General features: G+C 45.1%; 1 long non-coding RNA gene across 1 annotated transcript; it reads left to right on the top strand.

Moving 5' to 3' along the window:
- The first annotated feature begins 10,861 nt into the window (after positions 1-10,861).
- On the top strand, positions 10,862-13,188 carry LOC150015400 (uncharacterized). The gene is made up of 3 exons (XR_016509994.1): positions 10,862-11,109; positions 12,112-12,210; positions 13,125-13,188. It is a non-coding gene; the product is annotated as an uncharacterized LOC150015400 (long non-coding RNA).
- The last annotated feature ends 10,903 nt before the right edge of the window (positions 13,189-24,091 follow it).

The following is a 24,091-nucleotide window of genomic DNA, read 5'->3' as shown; positions in this document are numbered from 1 at the left end:
ATGATCTGACCACTGTCTGTCCCGCCAGCCGGACCCAGGCCAGAATGGAGATTGGTTACCCCAGACTTTCCTTAGAGACTGCTTGATCCTAATTGATACTCATTCTGACGTAAGTTAGTACCCTTCCCCTGCCGCCCACTTGTGCTGGTTCCCGGAACAGGCCATTGTCCTGACCTGCTCAAGCAGGTAATTGCCCATACCTGATAGCATTCCTGTACTGGTGCTTGTGACTGTTCCCACCCTGCCCCGCCCCCCTCTTTACCCTCTCTAATTCTTCAGTGTGTGCCAGACAGCGTGGGGAATATTCACGTCACCTTGCAGTTGCCCAAGACCAGCCTCCTAGGTAAAGTTTTCCGAAATAAACTCTGTTACTTGCCAGACTGGAGTGGCCAGCCTCTTTCTTTGATTTTTCCTTGCCCTGAGGTAGATTTTTAGTCTCGGGGTTTTTCCCTGGGTCTGCGTGTACTCACAGCAGGACACTCTTCCACTGGTGGCCCACTCGCACACACCCACAACACTCACATGGAGGCAGCTTAGACACACCAGTTCGCCTGGGACGTGGAAGGAAACCCACACAGATATGGGGAGAGTGTGCAAACTCCACACAGACAGTGACCCTGGCCAGGAATCGGTTATTTTTTTCTCATTAATGTTATAATGAAACCACATGAAAGGGAATGACATTATTTGAGGACCTGCTGACTATACATGTGGGCATATGAACAGACACACAAACACATATCTTATTGGTTCTGTTTTCCTGGAAAGCCATGACGGATACAATATTGATCCCAGATTACAAAGGAAGTTGTGGGTCCAGCTAATCTGCAAAAAGTAGGAAAGCATCAGAAGTCATAAGTAGTGGAGTGATGGGTCAGAGCTATATTTAATAAAGGCTCCTTTATTAAACAGGCAGGTTCTAGCCCTGGCCTAATTGCAGCTGTTAGTTTCAGGTACCCAGCCACTTCAGGGTGCCTGTCCCCACTCTTGGTAACAGTGGGACCCTGTCATGTGAGCCATCAGTAAGGCTTTCTTGTCCCATGACTTGCATTGTTTGGAAAACTGTTTCTTTCAATTGCTGCAGACTGGACATTCATCGTCAGAAACTGCTGAGACCATCCTGCCACACCTGTCCTGCCCCTCCCACCCAGCAGAGGGTCTGCTCTGCTCTTCCTGCCCTGGGGAACTAGTTATTGCTTTCTGGAAGCTAAGTGAAGAAAGTGGCGTGTGGATTGGGAAGGACCCAGGCAGAGCTGCTGGCCTGGGGCTGGGCCCGGAATCATAGACAGGTCCACACAGGGCCTGTTGAGTCCTGTCTGCTCACTGAGAGATGTTGAGAATGAGTGGCCCTCCAGGGGTGAGGCGGGAAGAGCCAGGTGGGATGATGCTTATGATGCTGACCTTAGGACCGCCCTGCCCAGGTGAGTGAGGGACTGGTAAGCAGGACCAAGGAGTGTCCCAGCTCTGGGGAGCGGAGCCAAGCTGCGGGGGCTGGCAGTGCTCCCATGGGAGGCAGGTGGAACTTGCCAGAGTCCAGGTCACCAGTTCCCCATCTGGCAGAAAGCAGAACTTAACTCCACCCCACACTGTTCATGTGGCGGAGGACGCTGGTGCTCCTGTGGCGGAGGACGCTGGTGTCCCTGTGGCGGAGGACGCTGGTGTCCCTGTGGCCATCTGATCAGGCTCGTGCTGGAGGAGTCCAGCAGTTGATGTGGCTGTGGGTGGCTGGAGAAGGCGAAGGCAGGGCAAATGAGGCAGGGCTGACAGTTGTCCCAGTATCCTGTAGTCTTTCTTAAATTAGCAGTGGCAGAGGAAATAGGAAAGAAGAGCCAGAAAGTCATCAGTCAGACTTTTCCATACCATCTGCGATGGGAAGCAGAAAGCTGCCAAGGAAGACCATGTGCTAGAGCTAATTGGGAGAACTTGAAAACAGAAGCAACGTGCCACCCCACTAAATCAAGAGGTTTTTCTTTTCTTTTTTTCCTTCCTTCCTACCTTCCTTCTCTCCCTCTCCTTTTCTCCTGCTTTTCTTTCTTTTCAAAACACATAGCTGGCTGTATGGAGCCTCAGAGTAATGGTAATACTAAGAAGATGCAGATCTAAAGATTTGAGAAGCATGGAAGCTCCAAGCCAAGATTAAGTGGAGTCACATTTGCTGGGCGAATGCAAAGAGGTGGTAGCTGTGAGTATAGGAGAGAGGAAGGGGGGTGGGGGGAGAGAGAAAGAGAGAGAGAGAGATCAATGTAAGAAAGAAACATTGATGTGAGAGAGAAACACCGATTGGTTGCCTTCTAGTACACACCCTGACCAGGGATGGAACCCACAATCTGGGTATGTACCCTGATCAGGATTCGAACCTATGACCTTTTGGTCTATGGGATGATGCTCCAACCAACTGAGCCACACACACTGGTCAGGGCAGAGTTATATTTTTAAAAATCTTGTTACAAATTGGTTTCTAAATTGTAACACCATTTAAGGGGCATGCTTTTTCAGAGAAAATAATCACAGTTGGGTGAGGGCATGCTTCAATTTCTTGCTTCTTTCTATTACTCAGGATGAGGAATAGTTTACCCATGGGGCCTATGCTACCATGCCAAGCACCACTGGGCACCTGGTGTAGTGGGCACTCCATGTCTTGGAAAAAGTAAGGAGTTGAGCTCCTGATGCTTTTAGCCTTATTTAGATACCTCAAAGACCTCATGGGGGGTTGCACTTCTCAGGGGTAGAGTTTTCCCATCTTTCCGCAAGCAGATGAGAAGCTGTACAACCTAAACTAAGCTGACAGCCAGTGGTTTGCAGAACCAGCATCTCACCAGGTTGTATGCTAGGGAAACCTGTTCCCCATCTGCCACATCATCTTCTTCCCCTGCCTCTTCACAATTACTAAGGGTCCAACGAATTTTACAGTCAGGACACAGGAAGGGGGCTACCTAAATGCCTGCTATGGGCCTGGTGTGTGTGTGTGTGTGTGGCAGGGATATCATGGAGGTGGAGAAAATTGACCCTGAATTGCTTTAGCCCGTTTCTCATCCCTCTAGCCTTCACCTCTCTGTATACAGAAATCTCCGCTCTATGCTGACACCCAGGTGGTGTTACGGACAGGTGCAGAGAACAGGTTCAGGTGTGGCATTGCCTGAACACAGTGGTGCACCTTTAAGCACAGAGAAGCCTACACATGCTCTTTCTCTCCTGGCGCCTGTAGCCTGGCAGCCCAGCCCAACGCACCGTCCCATATCCCCTCCAGAAGCGTCCCTTCATCTTAACAGAATGACCTGCCCAAGCTCAACATTGGAGCCTGTCACTGTGGGTAGGAGGGGTCACAACGTGGTCCCAAGCTGCCTGGTTCTGGGGTCTTTCCTTCCATCAGCTTGACACTCAGTGGGGCATCTTCAAAGTGTTTACCTGCTGTGGACAGTACCAGGCCACTTTGCTCTTTTCTCCAGTTGAATTGATCAGTTTTAAATCCCAAGTTTGTTCTCTCCCTGTTGAGGTATCAAATCAATAATTGAAGTCCATTTTGGCAACATAGACTCTGGAGACTTTAAACATTAACAAAGAATGCTGTTTTCTATGACACAAAGACACAGACCAATGATGTGTTTCTATTTGTGGTGAAATGCAGTAAGTCCTAGTCTGAGAGTCAGAAAACCTAGATTCAAGTTCCAGCTGCTTGAACATGGATGGTTCCCATAACTTGGTTACTCTTTGTTCTTCATGTACAGAATGGGGATACCTGGTGTAACCTCCATGCAGGGCAGCTGTAAGGTTCAAAATGAGATCATGTACACGAGAGAGCTAGTTCTATATTCTAAAAGGTTAGGCAGGTGTCAGACATAGAGAGTTACAAAATATTCCAAGTGCTTCCTCCTTCCCAATCCCCTGGCCCAGGGCTCGTCTCTCATGTTAGTGGTGAGAACGTGTGGGCTGTAAACTACACAAAACCCCAAGTGCAGCCGGGATATTTTTACACTCTTGCTACCTCAGCTCCATGAGAGTCAGTAATAAGAGCATAAAGGCTGAGAGAATTGTGTTTCACTTCAAACGGTCTAAAGGAAGGGAAAAATGGTTGCATATCTTAGCATTAATTCTTCCCTTCCTTCCTTCCTTCCTTCTTCCTCCCCTCCCTCCCTCCCTCCCTCCCTCCCATCCTCCTTCCCTCCCTCCCTCCCTCTCTCCCTTCCTTCTTCCCTCTCCCTCTTCCTTTCTTTTGGTCTTCCTCCCTCCCTCTCTTCTTTCCTTTTTTCCTTCCTCCTCCATCCTTGTTTCTTTCTTGCTTTCTTCCTTCTCTCCAACTTTCATGGACCACCTGATAGGTCCTATTAAGGACTTGAGATATATAATTGATTAGGTCACAGTTTCTGCTCTTTGGTTGCTTGCTGTAGTGAGAGAGACAAATGAGTAAACAAAGAGGTAAAATAATACATGAACAAGTGCTGTAAACTAATCAAGCAGCCTCCTCCCTCCTTCTTTCCTTCCCTCCCTCCTTTTTTCCTTCTCTCCATTCTTTTATTCTTGGCCCCTGAGCTCCAAAAGCAGCCCAGCCTTCTCTTATCCCCGAGCCTTCACCAAAGCCTTGTCAATCGCTCCAATCTAGATTTAGAATTCAGGGACGGTCAGGGCTCAAGCTGGGCAAAGTGGTTCTAGGAATAAGAGAAGTCTCGGGAACGCTGCTGTCCTCCCCTCATACAGGTGACTGGATGTGGCTGGAGGAGCAGAAAAGAGCTAAATGGCTGACAGACAACCTTCACAGTGAGGACAACATCCCTTGGGGAGTAACAAGAGTACAGGGCTCAGGCCAGTGTTTCCAGAACATTGTTGAGCATGTGACTGCTATAGGATTAGGGTTGGTTGCACCTGGGTGTCTGACAAAGTCGCCAAGCAGTTGTTCACCTGCTATGTGCATAATATACCACCCTAGAATCACTGGCTCAAATTCTCGGCTTAAGGAAACAGAGAGCATCAGCCCACACTCAGCTACCAGGGGGGCGGGCTGCCTCCTTTAAGGCCAAGGCAGCAGTGGACAATGGTCAGCCTCACAGAGGTGGGTGAACTTGAGCTGGGGTGTCAATAAGGTACAACCCCCTGACATCCATTCCCCATGCACATCCTGTTTTATAGTTCACACTCCTACCAACACTTAGTTATATATAGGGGAGGGCAAAAGTAGGTTTATAGTGGTGAGTATGCAAAACACAGTGTATTCTGGTATTATTATTATTTATTAAGCATTGTATTATTTATTTGTACAACTATAAACCTACTTTTGCCCACCCTTCTACTCTGTTTATGCTCTGGTTTTCCTCTTCTCAGCCAGGTCGGACTCCTCTGAAGGCATCCTTCCCCTCACTGGGCTTCCGTAAGCACCTGTGGAAGAGCAGCTGGTGCCTAAATGTCTAAAGCTCCTTTGCCACAAGGCCTGTTGGGGGCACAGCAGAGTCAGGGCCTAGGGAGTCAGGATCAGAAAGCCAGAGAATGCTGGGTTTGCCCACCCAAAGAGACTGCACCTCAGTAAGTCTAACCTCCCGAGAATCCACCTGTTCCTCATTCTTCTAAAGGCTCTAGTAAGTCTGAACAGGGGAAGAACCCGAAAGGAGAAAAGGTAATACTCAAGGGTGCAAAAAAGTCTCCTGTTGGCAAAAACTGTCCCTTGCTATATAAAGTCACACTAGTGGGAAAAAACACACCATAGTTAAGTTCACTAGCTTTGGGATCAGAAAGATCTGGTTGAGTCCCCAGAGACCACTCACTGACTGTATGACCTTAAGACATATACACATACTTTACTCATTTAATTTTCAAAACAACCAAGGATGGAGCTGTTGTTATTTTTATTAAAAATAAAGAAAATAAGTTCTGAAAGAGGTTCTGGGTATAAACTATGCAGCACAGGGCACGTCCACATGGAGTCTGCGGTAGGTACTTGCTGTTGTTACTGATGCCACTAGTGCTGACCTGAGGCCTCTCCAGGCATAGGTCAGAGGTTATTGCCTCTGAATCAATGCTGATGATGCTATAAAGAGGGCTTGCATTTATAGAGCCCTTCAGAATTTACAAACTACTTTTCACTCATTATCCTCAAGAGGGCAGCACCTGCTTGAGGACTTGGCCCTGAGAAAGAGGCCTGGGGGATTGACTTAGCTACTTCACAGAAGAGGAGGGCTGTCCCTCTCCTTACAACCTCCCACGCTTTCGTGTGTGCCAATCGGCAGATGTGTGGGCTGGTGCACAGCTCTGGGGACAACGCCCGTGCCATCTCCACCCTAACACCTCCAACAGGTCCAGGTCTGGAGATTCTAAGGCAGGCAGTGGTGGGGGGGCCCCTGTGAGACATTTGGTATCCATACAAGGAGGGGCTGGACTTAGGCCTCCTAAGTGGAGGAACTTTCCCCATGAGACACAGTTCCTTACTACTGAACCATAAATAGTTTATAATTTTGTTGCCTTTTTGTTTTCTGCAGTAAGTTGAATGGTGTTCTCCTTCCTCCCCTCACACACACACACAAAAACCTCATGTGAATGTGAACTTATTTGGAAAATGAGTCTTTTCAGGAGTAATTACATTAAGGATCTCAAGATAAGATCATCCTAGAGTATACAGATTGTCCCTACATCCAATGACAAATGTCCTTCAAGAGACAAAAGAAGAGTAGATATGACACTCAGAGGAGAAAAGTTCATGTGCAGACAGAGGCAAAGATTGGAGCAACGCAACCACAAGGTAAGGAGCACTTGGAGCCCCAGAAGCTGAAAGAGGCATGGAAAATTTCACGGTTCCGCTGACACCTTGATTTGGGACTTCCAGCCTCCAGAACTATGAGAAAATACATTTCTGTTGTTTTAAGCCATCAGGTTTGTGATAACTTGTTATGGTAGACCTAAGAAACTAATACATCAGCGCACACACACTTCTGCTAAAAAAAATACAATAAATAAAATAAGGAAAGAAATGAGGAAAAATACTGAGGTTAGCTCTTCACCCGTTCTTGACATTTAGATAACGAAAAATTCACGTACACAGAAAACTAATGTTTCCATGACTTGAGGACTTGAGGGACAGACCAGTGGAAGGTGAGCACTCTCTCTCTCTTTTTTTAAAGAGGACCTGAAAATATGTTTTTTAAAAAATGGATTTTAGAGAGGTGGAGAGAGAAAGAGAGAGAGAGAAAGAGAGAGAGAGATGGAGAAAGAAACATTCATTGGTTGCCTCTTGTATGTGCCCCAGCTGGGTATCAAACCCGAAATCTAGACATGTGCCCTGACCAGGAATTGAGCTTGCAATCTTCTAGTGTATGAGACAAAGCTCTAGCCAACTGAGCCACCCAGCCAGGGAACACTCTCTCTCTTTTTTTCTCCTCTGAAGTGTCAGGGAAAGGCTGGTTGGTGGATTCATTCAGCTGCTTTAAGCAGTTGTCCCATTTGTATTCTCTCCAAACTCATCCATTCCTCTCAATCACAGAAGGGTCTTGCTGAGCACAGCCTGACATTTTCTGGTTCTTGGGTCTGCGCCTGGAATCAACAACCTTCACCAGGCAGGCTGAACAAATTCCCGAGATGTCAGCGCAGAATTCCTTTGACTGCCCGGATGTGGCTTTTCCTTCCCTCCCCTGAAGACAGTGCAGCGTGTCTCAAGGCTCCATGTTAACAGATGAATGTTCTCCAAGCAGAATCATAAATGCAGCTTGGGCAGCAGCCCTTGTGGCTCCAGGGCAGTTGAGATGAGGGTGCTCCCCTTTGCTCAAGATGGCCAAACTTTAAAGGAGGTTAGTTAAGGCTGTGGAGCAGCTTTGTTTACTGGCCAAAATTTAAGCTTACCTGAAGCCTGAGTGAGTGGCGATCCAAGATGTCAGAAAGCTCCCTCAGCCACCTAAGGTCCACGTTCACACGCCTGGGATTATGCCCCACTGTAGCTCCTGTAACCCGTCCATTGAATGAGGGGACTTGGTGCGGCGGAAGAACTTGATGCCTCGTCACTATCCATCACCTTTCCTTCCCCAGCTCTCCAATGTGTCTGATCCCACAGCTCTCCCTGTCAGCTTTAGGTCTAATGAACGGACTCCCTGTATAGGTTTAAAAAGCCTAGTTGCCTCTAAGCAAACTGAAGCCTGCGGTGGGAAAGTGGCAGTGGGCCCCGCTCCTTCAGTACAGTATTGCCTCCTCTTCTGTCTCACACTCTCCTCCCACTCCCCAGGCTGGCTCAGACTCCAGGGTGAGAAAGAAGAGAAGAGAGGCAGGAGGAGCCCTCGCACTGCCTGGCTCTGGGAGGGAAGATACCCAAATGGGCGCTCTGATGTTTGTGAGTTCTTTGAAGAAGTCCTTCTGGGGAACCCCGTCTGGGGGCCGTGGTGCTGGTGGTGCCCCCTCTGACTGGTCATCTGGATTTCCTCTCTCAGCTTTGTTTCTGAAGGTTCACCCCTCACAGACTGTTCTTTTACAGCCACTTCCTGTTCTAGTCAGATCTGTGGGGAGGGTCCCTTTCCAGGCTGCAGGGTTCACTTTGATCCAGGGAAATACTCACTCACTCACTCCTCCAAGCTAGGAAGGTAGGCTGCTCCTTACTGCCCACTTTCTTCCTTCGCTCTCCATAGAGGGAGCCTCAGGTCAGACTTCTTTTTTCAGAATGCCATAGGCAGGGGTCAGACATCAGTGTCTGTTTGGGTCCTTCAGACTCCTGGGTCACATCAAATTTTTCAAGCATGTCCCTTTAAAGATCGGTCATCTGGCTTCAGGAAGGTAGAGAGAGCCTCCCTCCCTTTCCTGCTGAGGGGAAGGGAACACAGACCCCCTCAGACTACCAGAGGTCCTCCCCTCCATTGTTTTCTCCAATCATTCTCACCCCACTTGCATGTTCTGCAGGCGATAATAGGCTTTAGGCTTGAGGTCACAGCCCGGTTTAGGGCAGCCTGAGGAAGTCCCGCAGAAAGGGCGTGACTCCTCTCATTGAACCTGGATGCACTGGGCAGTGCGTCCGTCCCACCCTTGCACCATCAGCAGAGGGTTCACTGGCTATGCCTTTGGAGCATTCTTGTTTCTTCTGTCTCAGCCCCTCAGCCTTCCTGGGGTTGTTCTACAGTCTCTTCTAAGCCCTCACTGCTTGGAGCTCGTGCCTTCTTCCGGGCATGTATGACAAGCTTCTCATGGGATAATTGAGTTCTAGGTCCTAAGACTTTCTTGAGACTTGCAGAGTCTGCCGTGCCAGGCCTCAGCCAGTCAGTGGCGCCTGCGTTTCCTCTAGCTCCTGAAGACTTCGAGGAGAGAGGGCTGAGGAGGAGTCGGACCCACAGAAAGGGAGACAAGGGCAGAAGGCTTGTGGTTATCTCCCGTTCTGTGGGCTCTCTTTTCACTGGTGATGCCACGGCCACCTGTGCTCCTCAAGTTCATAAAAGAAAAGTTAGGAACTGCTCTGTGCAGCGCTTCTCTGGTAGAACCTCTGTGTAGTCTATACAAGAGAACTGATTGGGGTGACACTGGTTAGTAAAATTGTACAGGTTTCAGGAGTACAATTCTATAATATGTCATCTGTATAGTATATTGTATGTTTACTAGCCAAAGTCAAGTCTCCTTCTGTCACCAGCATATTTCTCTTAATAGGAATATTTTGACCTTAATCCTTGCCAAACAATGACCTGGAGCTATGATGCTAATTCTGGTTGTATTCTCATTTTAAAATGAGTGATAGCACCTTCTTCAAATGAATCCCTTCTGCTTTGCCACAGAAGAGCATTACATTCACTTTCTCAAAGCAAGAGGGAAGTAATGTGGGGACAGGGATGTGAGTGGGCAGGAGTCCACAGCAGCAGAAGAAGATGAGCCCACCCTAGGAGAAGATGGAACTTGTGTTCCTCTGGGAAACTCAAGTGGCCACGTTTGGTTTGTGTGTAGTGTACAGGTGCAGTGTTAGGGAGAAAAGGCAATGTGAGGGGTGAGACTAGAGGACTGAGCAAGAAACAAAGTATGTTAGACCTTGCTGGTCATGCCAATGATTCTGAATTTTGTTCTGAAGGTCATAGGAAATATTACAAGATTTTAAGCAAGGGATTGGAATGATTTGCTTTATGTTTTAAATACTCTGATTGCACTATGAGCATAGATGGGATGGGATGAGACTAGCTGGAGGCAGGGAGGCCAGCTAAGTGGCTGTTTTGGAAGTCCAGAGGGTAACGATGAGCCTGGATTAAGGCCACGCTGTGGGGTAAAGAAAGTGGGATGAGGTGCAGAATGAGATGGGAGGGAGAATCAGCAGGTGGGGACTCAGCAGGTAGACGGTAAGAGGCAGAGGAATCTAGATTGTGGGGCTGTTCACTAGGGTGGGGTGCACAAGAGGGGGCGCATGTTGTGTGTAGGAGTACACAGTGATTTGTGTCCAGTATACTGGAGTCTCCCACCCTGCCAGGGATGGTTCTGGACACCCCATGCTCCTCGATAGCTCTATCTAATCTAATTATCTCCTGCAAGCTCTGGTTCTGCCTTCACTAGCGAACAGTATATTTGTGGAATAATTCTCAAGACTGTCGTTTCCCTTCATTCCTGGCCCCACGAGTACACTCACCTCCAGACTTGGTCCTTGCAGTGCTGCAAAGGAGACTTCACATCTTCGCATGCTCCTTGGGTACAACAAGTCCTGGAAGCTGAGCCTTCCATGCACTTTGGAATGAAAGTAACTTTTTAGTCTCTACATTAGGCATTTCCACCTTGATTTAGCTCTCTTATCTGGTCTGCCAGTTGGGGATATTGAGACCAATCAAAGGTCTGTATCAGACTAACAAAAGTTCTTGCTTGGTTTTTCCCTCTCTTCTTTCTAACCTTTGCTTATTTAGCCCATTTAAAGTTTAATGACTTAAAAGACTGAAGAAAACATTACCCGTGATGGAGATTCGATGCATGCTGAACCTGTTTCCTCATCCTGGCACCCTGGGAGCTGGCATTGCCTAACTCCCCTTGGCATTAGGCTGGGACCATATGACTGGGTTTTGGCCAATGGATGTGACTAGAAGAGATGTAAGCTGCTTCCAGGCCTGGCATGAAACCCTGTGTGCAATGGTTCATGTTCTCTCTTCTTCTCCTGTGACAACTTTAAAGGCCGCATATTTAAGATGTTGGCAAAATAAGGTAGAAAGAGCTTAAATTCCTGAGTCACATCTGGAAGGAAGCCACCAATCTGCTTTGGATGTGACTCGAGCCAGGAATAAACCTATATCATATCAAGCCACTGAATTTTTGGACATTGTTTCTGTAAGGTTCTTTATCCTGACTACTATGCACATACAGCATCAGGTCAAGGTTTTCTTCTAGGATTAGCAAAACCTCTCATATGCTGGTTTCTTTGTTGAAATTTACCTGCTGGGGCCCCATCTTGTCAGACGTCACAGCAGCATGGCTTTCTGTAACAAAGTGCATCAGTCTCTCCTGTAATACTCTGAAAATAGAATATATACATATACATTGCGGTTTTGTTTCTAAAGCTAACTCTTGAAGCATGAGCTTGCTGACAGACAGAAGCTTTGGAGAAAGTCATAGGTACTAGACCACAGGCAAGAAAAGGGAAGTAGAAAAAAATCTTCATGCTTTTGGGCAAGATAGAGTTTTTATTTTTATTTTAAATTTATTTTTAGAGAGAGGGGAAGGGAGGGTGAAAGAGTTGGAGAGAAACATAAATGTGTGAGAGATACATCAGTCAGTTGCCGCTCACATGCCCCCAGCCAGGGACCCGGCCCACAACCCAGGCATGTGCCCTGAATGGGAAACAAACATGCGACCCTTTGGTTCAAAAACCAGCACTCAGTCCACTGATCCACACTAGCCAGAGCAGATAAGAGTTTTAAAATAGGAATTGTGATAATAACACTTCATGTGGCTATGTGGCAAGCCCACTCTCCCTCTTAGTGCTTTTTTTTGGGGGGGGGGGAGCAACTTGTTATCCCTCAAGTATTTATCCCAGTCACCAAGGGGACAGCTCAGCGTATCTTTTCTTTCCAGCTGAAGGGCCAATGTGCTGGAGGAGGGCACTCAAAGGTTAGGATAATCTGAGACGAAAGCAAGCTCTGGAGAAATCAAAACCATTGTGTATGTAAACAAAACACGGAAGTTTTTATTGTTTTCTTTTTCTCTAAGGGAGGGATGTTAATATTGTTCCTCAACAGAATGGGAGTGGAGAACTGAATCTCAACGAAGGGCTACTGAAACCACAAGGAGAAGAGAACATTAGAGAGTGTAAGATTCTTTTAAAAATTATTCAAAATAAAAAATAAATTATAGAAGTTTATTTTTTCTACTAAGAGAAGTTGAAGTGGGACTTGTGGTACTCGAGGGGGGGGGTGGCGATGTGTGCCTGAGTAGAGACAGAAACACAAAGATATGGAAACAGGGGTGAGACACGCTGGCAAGAGAAACAGCTCTCTCTCCCCTATTCTCTATACACACACGCATGCACACACACAACCATATACCTATAATTTATATTTTACAATAAAAGAATATTACCTAAAACTTTGGTAAAATGTTTTACTTTCTTCCCAAGATCTGAAAACTACAGGTATTCTGAAAAGTTTCTCTTTTTCTCATTTTCGGAAAAAATTTCAGATTAAAAACACCCAGCTACCTGTTCTTCTGACCCTTTTATCATAAACGAGCCATGGTACTCCTTATTTCTAGGTGTAAAGTCATTGCCTGTTCCTCCTTTTGTCATTTAAAAAATTTCAGGCTAGAATTGTGAATTTGAGATTTAATTTTTGCTTGTAGTTACAGACAAAGCCTCTTAATTCACCCGGATTTATGCCTCAATGACATGCAATTTAGTTGCGACCAGAGCTAACTCGTGGTTTGGTGGTTGCTTATCCACAGTTTGTTTTTGTTTTGAAATCTGACATGTTCCAACAGAGTTTAAAGAAAACAATTAGCTGTCCTGGGTTCTAATCCATCAACTAGTGGGTCATTTAGGCTGTTTCTCCAAGTGATTATCTAGTTTCCGTATTCAAAGAATCTAGGACTCTGCCTGGCCCTCAGCTGGGCATAGCTGCTTTAATTTGTGGGTGGTCTTTGCCCTCTTGCTTTCTTTTAGTTTTCTTTAAAAAAAATTAAATGTATTAGGGTGACACTGGTATGATTTCACTCATTTCCCTTTTTAGGTAAAGGCCCCTTTGCTGCCTAACTACTTGTGATCCCAATGATGCTAACATGAGGATGCACAGAGAGAGGGGAAAGTGAAGGCCATTCCTGCGTGGAATACAATATCCTTTGCTAAGAGGTTTGGGGAAGGAAGTTAAATGCTCCCTACGTTAATATGACTTATGGATTCAAGCCCTAGTTTTATTAGATTATTCTTAGTTTTAAATTCTGAAGTTAATTCAGTCAAATGTCTGGTAAAAATATTTTAAAAATCAATTACATTGGTCCCACATCATTGGCATTAAACCACATTAACACAGTTTGGATTTATTTTCTCTTTACAAGTAATCAGGCCGTCTTTATAGAAATGTTTGCCTTACGCCATGGGGAAGCTGGGACTATGCTCCATGCGGCAGATCAACCAACAAATGGGAATCCCTCACTGGTTTGAGTTCTAATATAATGAATATATTAGGTATTATCTTTCCCCTGGCTGGTTTGGCTCAGTGGATTGAGCGTCGGCCTGCGAGCTAAGTGTCGCTGGTTCGATCTTCCAGTCAGGGCACATCAGAGAAGGAAAACTCTGATTCCAAAAAACCTCCACTGCCTTGCGGCATACCTCTTCAGGGGAAAGGCTAAGGGAGTAAACCCCGACAGAAAATCCGGAGCCGGAGTCCCTAAGGGGGTTTGACGTTGTAGTCAACACCGGCAACTCCTGCGGCGCACCTGAAGCCAAGCTGTATTGACTCCGTCTCTCCCTTGGACCCTTCAGCTGCGAAGAGAGGGGGGGTCTGCTGCATGGGCAACAGCAGACCCTCCATATCACCCTGCCCAGGCTCTGTAGCTTCAGCTTCACTGGAGAGGACACTCCAGCGTCATCACAAGATGTCGATTCAACACGGGAGGAGACAGATAACGTGTCACTCCCGAGTCGGACTGCACAGCCATTCTCGGCGGTGCAGATAGACTCTCAAGAAGCTACGCCATCGTCTCTCGAGACGGACGGCTGCCGATGATTAGGTATTATCTGAAAATGATATATACTTGGTATATTTATACCTCTAAAGTATTCGAATGAACAAGTGTTCTTGTAAATAAGAACCTGACTTTTTAGAAAATATTATGAAAATGCATATTATGAACACATTTCCTCCATTACCAGTTTTAGAAACTTAATATTTATAATTTTTCTACTTCATATTCTATGAATTGTATGGCAACAAGGGTACAGAGGCAGTACAAATAAGAAGATGCCTCTCTCCCTCAAAATTGTACAGCATAGCTGGACCATGAGTATTTCAGGAGTATTTATACTCCACAAAGAATGATACTCCTGTGCTGTGTGTATCTATAAATCATATTTCAAATTCTGCCCCGAATGAACTTATCAGCAGCCTTTGCCCATGGCATTCATGCACTGACAGATCTATCCCCCAGCTGGTGTTGATTTCTCCCTGCGGTGTGGGGAGACCATTAATCTTGTGTGTTCTCTTACTCTGTGGGTTTTTTCTCTATTTAGTGAGATTTTAAAACAGATTGAGCCTGTTTCCACTGATCTTTGAGAGATTTGTCATGTGTCCTCTTTTAAACAAATTGTGTAAAAACCAATTACTTCAGTATAGCTGCAGTCCTGGGCAGTAATTCTGCTGTCAGGGTGGGAGCCTTGATTCTGTCATCCTTCCTTGTGTCAAAATCCGGGCTGGGGGAAGGGCTGGGCTGACAGAAGCATTATATTAGCAAGCATCTGAAGAGATGCCCGGGAATCATCCAGGTGAGTGATTCTTCTCTAGGCCTGTGAAGTCACTCACCTTGCTTCCTGAGTTGCATTGATAAGGAGCTGGAGCCGCTCACCCAGACCAACTGCCAACAGTGAGTGAGCTGGGAGTTCCTAATGGCCCAGTTGCCTCTGTTGTTGAACCTTGCAATGAGCAGTGCTCTTGGCTGTGGAGAAAGGCTGTGTCTGCACAGGGGCCAAGCAAAGAGGATGGAGTTATCTAGTGAAGACAGGTGTTTAGAGAGAGATCAATGTCTGCTGCATGAAAGAAAGGGTGTACAAAACCGGACAACAAACTTGAGGATTTTTAATCAGAGCTTTCTTCTCTGGGGCTGGTTATTTCTTTGTTTCTCTCAGAACGATTTAGGAAATAATCTCTACTGTCCATTTTATGTAAAGTTTCCATTTTCTCTAGTACAAAGGCCTTTTTGCTTTAACATAATTATTTACAAGTGGCAAAGGCACATCCTTTATTGAATATTTACACTGCTTCTCACCTCACATTGAAGTTCTTTGTGAGATTAAAAGCAAGTGATGGGAAATCTTCACAGAAAGAGGCTGCATGTTTCTACCCAGCCTTAATCCCCTGTCAAACTGTGTCTCTTCCACGTTCTGCTTTCCCAGGGCCCAGGAAGTGGGAGATGGCCCAGGGGTGCCCCCTCTGTAAGCACCTTTCAACTCTTATTCTGCCTCTATTTGGAAGAGACACCAAATAAAGAGACTGCTTTACCACAGTCAAAAATTTGTGCCGAGCCCTCCTCTTCTCAGTCACGACACCTTATTCTGCTGTTCATTTTCTGACTTCCACCTTTTCTTCTCCTCCTCCTTTTTTTTAGGATTTGATGTGTGATCTGTGGCTATGAGCATGGATTCTCTTGATAGCAATATTGGCTCTATCCTTGCTGTATCTTCATGTCACTTGAGCATACATCATTCTGATTGAATTTGGTCTCAGGATCTTCCCAACCCAGTGCTGTCCCCTCTGGCATTGATTCTATCAAGGTCAACCCAACCCTTTGGAATGAGACCAAAGGCCCAGCTGATAACACGATTAACAATAGAATGTGCATGATTTTAAAAGACTTTGATAATACATTGGGAAGAATCCAATGATGTACATGAAAGTACTTGTTTATAGTTGATTTTTATACACTTTAAATAATATTGACGTTACTGATGAAGGCAGCAATAAAAATAAGTAGTTGCTGAGTATCTGTGTTTTAACTGTAGTGGGGGTTTCTACCTGAATAAGAGGCACTGAGGCTAAGAGGTAGAAGTTGGGGTTTAATCACCACCTCTGAGCTGCTGGAGGTGTCTTCTCTCCTTCAGCATTTACTGAACCCCTGATGGGTGCCTGGAAGGGTTTCAGGGACAACCAAAGAGCTTGTGCTCATAGGACATAATTTTAGTGAGAGAAGAAAAAGAATAAAAAAAAATAAGCAAGCATATAATTAAGAAAGTATCATGTGTTCTACCACAGGGACTCTCCCTGAGCCTTTGAAGGTGAACTGATTTGACCCCTTAATCTCTTAACTCCCTCCTCTAGAAGCTCTCCTTCCACCAAGTGTAGCCCACCACTGTGAACCCTTCTTGCCACTATGCCCAGCAAAAATAATCAGGCTGCAGTCTGCAGAAGCCTACAGATTTTGGTAGGTTATGAGAAACTGAGGTGAGTGGGATGGGGAAAGAGGTGGGTGTTTTTTTTTCTTTTCTTTCTTCTATGCCTAGAAATATGATTTACATTGGGGTAGATACTTTTAAGTTTTTTGGTCAGAGACCCCTATCACCCTCCCCCCCTGCCCTTTTTTTAAACAGTGCCTGTTGTCTAAAAGTTCACCATGTGACAGTTACCAATTTATTGCCTCTCAGCTCCTAATTCACCCTTCAGTACCTGCTCTGCAGTAATGGCATTGATTCTAAAAGCTTTTCTCCCATGTGCAGTGGGTTCAGGTTAAGTTTTGTCAGAGAGGGCGCTGGAGGGCTTATTTTCCTGGTTCAGATGTTGCTGTGGTTTTGCTTTTTCCAGCTCCTAATGCACAATGTGTTCCGCAGTGCATCGGCAGAGCATGCAGATCCTTGGTGAGCTCTCAGCCCTGGTCCAGGGCCTGGCCAGGCCACCAGCTCATTGGCCCCCACACCCTCACACAGACACGGCCCATGCCCAGCTGTGCATAGCCCTGAAATTCTGCCTCCTGAACTCTCTCTGCACACCCACCTGCCAGGGGTTCCTACTGAGCACACTGTCTCCAGTGTTTGACTTGGGCAGCCATGTGATGTCCTCCAGAGCTGGGCTCTTGCAGAGTGCACTTTCTGTAGCATTTGACTCCTGCGGTGTGGCTTTCTCAGCTCCCTTCCAGCAGGGCACAGCCACCAACAGCTTCCTCTGGCACCCGGGGCAGGGGGTGGGGGGATGGGGGGGGCACAGGGCAGATTTCCAGCAGATGTAGCAGTGACTTCCCTACCAGCCAGTAAACCACAGCCCTGGCCTCTCCAAGGGAGTCCAAATCTGAGCTTTGGAGGTGGGCTCTTCCTTGGGTGGTCTAGCTCAACTTACAGCCACTGCTCCTGGATTCTTAGAATTCTCATTACCTCTCACTAGCCAGGTCCCCTCCCTGGCAATACCTGTTCGTGATTCTTTATATTAAAATTTCCCTGTTGAAGATTCTGTGTGGCTTTTGCCTCCTCGTTGGATAATGCCTTATCTCAGGGTTTCTCAAGTTCAGCCCTAGTGACATTTGGGACAGATCACTCCTTGTTGTGTGGCTTTTTCTGGTGAATTGTAGGATTAGTAGTATCTCTGGCATCTACCCACCAGATGCCAGTAACACCCTCACAGTTGTAACATGAAAAGTGTTTCCAGACCTTGTGAAATGTCCCATGGGAAGCAAATTCTCCCCTGGTTGAGAACCACTGCCCTATCTCAGATCTCCCCTCCCCATCTCACCTTATCCTATTTCCATTTCGTTTCTCTTCACAGAACTGTTCACTGCCTAGTGGTACGTTTATTCTATGTGTGTGTTTACTGTCTGTCTCTCTCCCTAGACTGTAAAGTACATAGGGTGTGGGCTGTGTTTTGTTTCCTGCTATAACTCCAGCACCTAGAATAGCGTCTGATACTTTGGCAGCTGCTCAATAAATAGAAATGAATGAGTGGGTGTGAGGAGACAAGATTGAAGAAGGCAGGAGAACAGTGCCAGGCTCTGCTAAGAAAAGGACGGGCTATAAGACAGTCCAAGGAGCCAGGTGCCGATGCCCAAGAGACCCTATGTGGGGAGGGTGGTTGGCAGTGAGGCAGCTGACAGCCCATGGGGCATGTGGGCTGGGAAGTACCCACTGCACTGAGGCTGAGTTTTGCAAAATTTTCTGAAATACGTCTCTCCATGTACTGTAGATTTAGGTATTTGTTTCAGGGAATGAAGGCAAATTCTGTGTCCTGCCTCCATGTCTGGCACTTGTTGAGAAAAGACTTCCAAGAACACTCAGTCAAAAATGGGTGACCCAGATAAACACAGTTATCCGCAAGGAATCTGAGTCACATTAATGCCAGTGACACCAAGCTGGGCTCCACTCTCCAGGCTGATTTTCTTTAAGGTTTACTTTCTCCCCAAGGAAACACGAGGACCCTAGGAGACTGGTAGCAGAGGTGACATTAATTACATGGGTGTAATGAACAGTGCAAAGCTCTAATGAACAGAAACTACTGGCTCATTCACAGTCATTTGTGAGGAAGAATTATTTTGCTTTGGCTCAACTGGTTCATTCACTTACATTAAATGAGATGATAACGGGTGTGAAAATATTTGTGGGGGTTTGACACTGTTACTGTAAGACGAACCGTCTGCTTTCTTTCAACAAAGCTTTGAACAGGAGCGTATTACAGTGTTTGCTGGACACTGAAGGGAGATGGGCTTTCTGCACCCTGGGTAATAGGCTGTTCCCTGTTTTCTAACGATTCCTTTTCAGGAAGCCCGCGCAGTCGGCTGGTCCTTCTCCTGTCCTCCAGAGGGGGCGCTACTGAGCTAGGTGCGGGAACCTTCCCAGTGTCTCCTGGATACGTCCTCCAGTTAACTGGAGATTTCCCCTGAGCTGAGGAAGGTTCTGTCTGCTGGGACTCACCCAGAATAGCCTTCTCAAGTGTAATATAGGCCACAGAACATGGATGCAGGACGCTGGAAAGACACAATGGGGTACCGCTGAAACTGTTTCAGTTCTCTGTCATATAAATAGATGCCTTCCCACGCACGAAATGCTCACATATTCCAGTGGCCTTTTATGATATTTTCCTGTGTGGTCTGAAAAATATAAGGTCTTGTGAACAAATACAGATCAAAAGTGGATGTTTTATGTTCAGAAAGGAAAAGGAAACAAATAAAATACACTAGCATTACATGAATTACCAGTTTCTTCTGTGAAGTATGATTTTAGTAATGAATGCACTATACAGACGAAGAAAAGCATGAAAAAGAAAATGAAAGTTCATTCATCCTTTCTCATCTTCTTCAAGTTGTTGGGCGACTTCAATGGTTCTTCAGCTCCACGGCTCAGAGCCATGACTCTCTCCAGGGGATAATGCCCTTCTTTTTCCACAGCAGCTAAGTATCTAAAAAATCCCTCCCCCCCAATTCCATGCAATAAAAATTAGGTAATAATTTAACTCTAGGTTTTAAGACAGCCTGAAATCCCAGCTCTGCTACTTACCAGGCCACTTATTGAAACTTTCAGAACCTCTATCATATTAAAATAAGTATGAATGTCCTTATCATTACTTGGTGGTGGTGGTATGTGTGTGTGTGTGTGTGTGTGTGGGGTGGGTATAACATTTGAATAATAAAGCATAGAACAAAGAAAGTACTCAATAAATGGTAGGCTTTTGTTTGTTTTTAAATTTTATCTAGCACCCGCAGTCAGGTAAAGCCAGCAGGAGACATAAATGACTCTGGGAGAAGATAGCAGAGGCCAAGCCATTGAGCTATTAACTCAGGCTACTGCAGCAGAAGGGCACACGAGTCAGGAAATGTGTATCAGACGCTGACCCCCTGCTTTGCAGTAAAAGAGGTGCTTTGTTTTTCCTGTGTGTATTAAACATTATGGGGGCGTATGGAGGCATGACACATTTTGCATGTGATGATTTTGAAACCTTGTTAATGCTGACTGAGTCAGATATGACTAGATACCTACTCTGAATTCTAGGATATTTTAACTGTGCAGGGGGTTGCGTCACTGCTGTAGGTTGGGGTAATAAAGAATATAGTTTGTTATTTTTCTTTGTCCCATCCCTCAAGATGCAGCCATTTTCCCTAGTCTCCTTTCTCTCAGTGACTACTATGTCGGGACCTACACTGTGTTAAAATAACTGACTTCATGAATCAAATCCAGGTTAATTAAGTGGGGGGAAGGGGGGGTAGACATGCACACATTCCAAAGAAAATCTCTTGAGGCTGTGTGAAGTAACTGTATTCTTATTTCTGTGTGAGTAGCTTGATAATTCAACCTCATACACATGCAAAAAAAAAATCCTGAAAAAAATATTTTTTTCCAAAACTGAACTCTGCCCTCTTACTAGACTGGGCTACCGGTTCTGCACAAGTAAGGAAAGAAAATTCTCGACACAGTAGAACTGTTCTTATGGCCTGGTAACAATTTAATGATAAAAAGCTATTACGAAGTTTTTCCTGGTTGGGGTTATTGAGTAATTGACTCGAAAACGACTGGGGTTGTTTTCATGGGCTGGAGTGGGAGGCTTTTCTCCAAGCACAGCCCGCAGACGTTTGTCTTGCACTCAGCTGCCCTCTAGTGGCTGGAACACGGATTATTCTTTCCAATCGTGGCTTCCCTGCGGATTGAAGATAATGACCCATGTCCACAAATATCCATCTGGTACACTTTGTACATCTGGACCAAAATACAGGTCTATTTGGATTTCAAATTAACACATTTTTATTATATGCCCCTTTATTCTTGATCTCATCCGCTTACTTTGCTTAATTTCTCTTCTTATCCTATCTTACATACATTCATTTGTTTATTTGTCTTTTGTTTGTCTCCCTGACTCAAAAGTAAACTTCACGAGATGGAGGACTTTGGCTTATGACTGTAACCTTGGGCCTAGAAGAATGAGGGGCATGTAATAGATGGTCTATACATATTACTTAAATAAATGAATGAGTACCAAGTACCATATTTTTCACATATAAGATGCACCTGACCGTAAGATGTACCTGACCATAAGATGTACCTAGGTTTAAAGGAGGAAAAAAAGAAAAAAAATATTCTGAATGAAATGTTGCACTAAAATACTTAATAAAATATAACAAAATAATATTTCAACCATGTAAAGGGAACAGCAGTCAACAGTGGTATTAAGAACCATCATCACTGTCATTAACAAATGAGGAGAGACTTTAAGGTTCAAGTACTCTTCTAGTTTTTCTGGCAGCCCTAAGAACTCATCATCGCTAGTGTCAGAATATATGAAGCTCAGTTGCTCACAATCACTGATATCACTTTCTTCGCTGTCCTCATACTGATCAGATGCCCTGAGATTCAGCAGTAAAGTGGGACATTTAAGTATCCCCAGGGGTTTCATGTGGGCTCATCGCTTCCTCTTCTAACAGCTGTCACCACCACTGACAGGTCAGGTAATACACATCATGGTCTGTGATGCAATATTTGCCCCATAAGATGCACAGACACTTTCCCCCACTTCTGTGGAAAAAAAGTGCATCTTATGGAGCGAAAAATATGGTATATCTTAGAACTAGGTATTGTGATGAAAGATTATCAAGACATGGTTCTGGCCTCCTAGAGACTTACAATCTAGAAGACTTGGACTGAAAAGGGCTATGGTTTAGGAGGAACTATCATCGCAGCTAGTGCTTTATAATCTGGAGATTGACCCTAAGGCATCATTCCTGCTTATCTTTGGTATTTGAGGAGCTATCATGTGGAAAAACATTAGACTAGCTCAAGTTATTCCAAAGAAAATATCAATTGCTGGATGGTGCAGGGAAAGAATTTTGGCTTAACAAAAATCTCAGCATTATCTGAAGTACTTTTGGACTACTTTCAACATCATCAGGGGCATTTAATCACAGCCTGAATCACTTCTGTCAGGAGATGTTATCGATTGCAATGATCTCAAATTTGGGATATTTAAAAATATTCATTTTCCTGAGACCTGTTCCAGATACACTGAATCAAAATCTCCAGGAGAAGGTCCCAGGAATCTCTGTTTTATAATAAGCTCCCAGAGAGTAGGGTGCAGCATCTGCAGGCTGGTGGGGATAGGGCATAGCTGGACAGGGGGTCTAGGCACCAGCGGGATGGTTGGACTGAATGATCTTAAACTTCTAATGCTAAGATTTTATAGCTCCAGAAGATCATAGAGGTTACTTTACTTTACTAACGTTGAGTGTTTAAGTGTATCCTAATCTAGGACTACCACCAAAATATAAAACCAAACCAAGAACATCAGTATGGAGGGCTAGCAGATATTTTAGGCAAATATAGAGTAAAACTCCATATGTTCTATTATCCTTCAGAGAGTAGAAATGATTAACCTTCAGATCCCATGCCCAAATAACCCATCTTACAGATTCTGTATTATGGTCAAACTTGTCATGAATACTTTCTATATATTTCATTTCCAATCTTTAGAACTGAGATAATAGGTGGGCCTCTTTTAGGGAGAATTATCAAATGAAAAAATGTATCTTGAACCCAAATGAGGGAGAAGGAAGGTTTCTTGCTCACTACATTCTCCCCCACTCCACCCTAATCTTTGTGTCACATCCTGGACCTTTCTGTACACTGTTTTGGTCCTGTGGGAGGTAGGTAATTAATGTGGAGCATAGAGGAGTTAAGAGTTAATCAGTTATCTTTCTCAGCTTTTAATGCAAACAACTTTTGTTTAGAAACTCAGACATTTTACTGTACAAGTCCTAGTCTCTGTTGGTCCATCCACTAAGTGCCCAATAAATGCCAGCTATTGTGATGGCTACTGAGTGCCAGGATGAGGGTACAAATACAAAGATGAATAGTCTGTGATCCCTGATCACTAGGAGCTTGGAGTCTGGCCGTGATATTGCAATTACAACAAACACGACAAGTGTTATATGAGAGCCTTTACTACTTTGCACAGGTGTATGTTTCTGATGTTGCCAGTTCAGTCTGAGTAGCCATTGTATGAATGAGGCCAGTTACCTGCCCTGCTCAGGTCATTAATTTGCATGGATTGGTAGGGCTGTTTGTTTTTAACTTGAAGAAGGAAAGGTTTATGCTTGGTCCCCAGGATACTGAGGAGCACTGAGGGGGATGCGTGGCGCCTTTCTCCCACCTGGTCTGAGAGGCTCGATCTGCAGAGGCAAAGAACAACAGAAGATGAAGTGAGTTCTACAGACTTGGGGTACATGCAGAGTGGTTTCAAGGCTCAGGTGATGAAATAAGGCACAGAGTTAAGGGAGAGCTATGTCTCTGCACTCCTCCACAGACCAGAGAAGTCCAGAGAAGCCAAGCACATGGAAGGAATTTTCTCAAGGGCATCTGCGGGGCAGAGGAGAGGTGCCTTCCTCAAGGGGACTTGGGGTATCATGTCTTGAGGTGAAGACCAAGACTTATGGGGGGTTTACTGAGTGCCCTCACAATAGTCCTTGGGAGCCACAGAAATAACGGGGCGATAACCTGAGGGTGAATTTAGCACTTGAATGAATGGGTTTACAAACTATTGGGTTGGTCAAAAGGTTTGTTCTGTTTCCTGTAAGATGGCTCTAGTAGTGCTTAGTTCTCTTTAATTTCATTCAAAACAATTTTGTTAGATTGTATTGTGATAGCTGTCATATCAGCGTGCATTTATAAAAACGCTTATCAAAATTGGTGAATTTTTGTGTAGCCATTTTAATATTGAAGATGGAAGAAAATCAGCAACATCTTCAGCATATTATATTTTATTAGTTCAAGAAAGGTGAGAACACTACTGAAACACTAAAAAAAGATTTGTGCAGTATATGGAGAAGGTGCTGTGACTGATCGAATGTGTCAGAAGTGGTTTGTGAAGTTTCATGCTGGAGATTTCTCACTGGATGATGCTCCACAGTCTGGTAGACCAGTTGAAGTTGAAAGCAATCAAATCGAGACATTAATTGAGAACAATCAATGTTATATTGTGTGGGAGATAGCCGACATTCTCAAAATATGCAAATTAAGCATTGAAAGTCA

Source organism: Furipterus horrens, unplaced genomic scaffold, assembly GCF_987537825.1.
Source record: "Furipterus horrens unplaced genomic scaffold, mFurHor1.1.pri manual_scaffold_3, whole genome shotgun sequence".
NCBI lineage: Eukaryota > Metazoa > Chordata > Mammalia > Chiroptera > Furipteridae > Furipterus > Furipterus horrens.
This window is presented reverse-complemented; position numbering and strand designations above follow the sequence as displayed.